General features: G+C 40.7%; 1 pseudogene; it reads right to left on the reverse strand.

Moving 5' to 3' along the window:
• Window positions 1–290: 290 nt before the first annotated feature.
• Window positions 291–886, reverse strand: LOC114625273 (annotated as a pseudogene).
• Window positions 887–2471: the final 1585 nt, after the last annotated feature.

The raw sequence follows: 2471 nt of genomic DNA on the forward strand, positions 1-2471 counted from the left end.
TTGGGATTACAGGCCTGTGTAGCTTTTGTTGCTTTTGAACCTTTATTTTATTTATTTCCTGAGCCTCACTAGTCCTGGCTGCATCATTCTTCATGTGGTGAAATTATAGGTAATTGCTACCATGTCTAAAAGTATTTGTTCCATTTTAAAGAAATTTTGATAAAGTCTAAGATCTGTTTAGAACAAACTGATCAAGATGGTTTAACAAAGCAATGATTAACCTAGCTTTTAGCAAGTTTTGAGAATTTTTGTTTTTGTTTTTTTTTTTTTTACTATGAATGACACTTTATTCAGTCATTTTCTTTACAACTAAACTCTGGGAATTCAACATTAATATCCTTGCCTGTGAGCTTCTTGTACACACCAGAAAAAGTTTCAACCTTGTACTCCATGTTGTTCTGCTGTGCTTTGTCTAAATGAACTTTTATCAGCCGGCTGCCATCCAGTTTCACATGGATCCTCTTACCCACAATTTCACTTGGGAAGACCAAGTCCTCACGGATGGCATCATGCACCGCTGTCAGGGTGCAGCTTCTGGGGCGCTTTGCTTATTTTTCGTACGGCTTTTCTGGGTTGGCTTGGGCAGAATCCTCCTCTGAGCACTGAAGACTACATGCTTTCCACTGAACTTCTTCTCCAATTCACAAACTAGTCAGACTTGGATTTTCTGGAAAGATTTAAGCTAAGGAAGTGGTACAAAAATTATGATAGCTTTCCGACCACCACCAACTTCGATTTCCTTCGCTGCAGTGATGTTGAGTTCCCGCAGCTGCGCCTTGAGATCGGAGTTCATCTCCAGCTCGAGCAGCACCTGAGAGATGCCGGGACTCGAACTTGTCCAGCTTCTCGCCATTGGGCTCACCATCTTGGTGCTCAAGCTGAACATGGTTTCGTCCTTACGGAGTGCCGGCTTAGAAAGAGGAGAATTTTTATTTTTTGTCTGTCACTTATAAATTAATTCTTTAAAATAGGAAGCTAACTTCTCATTCATATCAGGTATCCCCCAACTCCTGATACTGGGGATTTCATGTATGCTGGTCAAGCACCCTACCTCTAAAGCCAATCCCCTCCCGACAGCTATAGCTATCCCTTTATGCTTCAGGTATGGTTGCACTATAGCTGCAGGAGAACTCATACAAAACTTGCAGGGAAGAAAAACAGAGAACCAGGCATGCATGAATTGAAATGAAATACCTTGGCTTTTGGATCTAGCCTGTTGACAAGCTGCTGTAGAGAGGGAAGAGCTTCAGTGTTCTCACAGTGCCCCAGCTCCTCCTGGGAGACCCAGAGACAATGTTTCCCCCTTGATAGTTTAAATCCAAAGAACTCAGGATTTGGATTATACGTTTAAGCTCTGTGAAGTCATGAACTATACCTGGTTCTTCTCTAATGAAAGGAAAATGTCCTTTGGGGGGGGGTGGAATAGGAAATATCACAGTAGTTTTTAGCTATCGGTGAGGGTGAATTAAAAGTAAGTTTGCTTGAGGCAGTGACTTGTATGCCAGATACTCAACAGAGAAAAAATAGTTTGGGTCTGTATTACAAATACTAAATGAATTTTAAAGAACCAGAAAAGGCTTGAAGTTGTTTTCTTACTTGAAATCAGAATGTAAGTATAGTTCAGGAGTACAGTTGAAATGTTTTCTAAATTAAACATAGGGCAATACTGTTCCTTGTTTTTAGCTATGTTTTTGGTGAGGTGTTATAGGTGAGGTGTGATACACGGCTAGTTGTATGTAGTGACGGTAACATCTACTTCAGTTGCCATCATTCCATTACATCAGAGGTGTGCTTTTGTTAATTGTTTTTACAGTTATTTACTTCCGTATGTATGAATATTTTGCCTGTATGTGTGTATATTGTTCTGCATGTGTGCTTGGTGCCTGTAGAGGCCAGAAGAGGGCATCTTAGCTCCTGGAATTGGAGTTAGTGGATAGTGTGAGGCACCATTAGATGCTGAGTATCAAGCCCAGGTCCTGTGCAATAACAGTAAGTGCTCTCAGCTGCTGAGTAAGCTCTCCAGCACCCCAGGTTTTGTCTCTTGAAGTTTAGTATTAGAATAGTAAGATTGGTTTAGTCAGTTTTCTAGTAACTGAATCCCTTACACGTTTTTCTTTTTATTTACTGTGAATAAGCTTTAATGCCTGCTTTTCATCCCCGTGCTTTCTTATAGCACATAATAATAATAGTCATTAGGAACTTAAAAAAAAGTTACTACCAAATTGTTTGAGTTTTCAAGTTTTAACTCTCACTCTGTTCTTTTTAGCCTTTAGCTTGCCTTACCCAGAGGTCTTCTGTCCAATGAGTTGCAAGCGTGACATTTGCTGTGTTTTCAGCACCTGCCAACTTGGAAACCAGGGTTTGTGCTCAGGACATAGGCTTACAACCCACACTTTGTGGTACACAATGCCGTCCCAGCTGGCATGCTTTCATACCTCAATGGTGCTAGACATTTGGTTACAAAGCGTCAC

Source organism: Grammomys surdaster, unplaced genomic scaffold (genome assembly GCF_004785775.1).
Source record: "Grammomys surdaster isolate TR1022 unplaced genomic scaffold, NIH_TR_1.0 214, whole genome shotgun sequence".
Classification (NCBI taxonomy): domain Eukaryota; kingdom Metazoa; phylum Chordata; class Mammalia; order Rodentia; family Muridae; genus Grammomys; species Grammomys surdaster.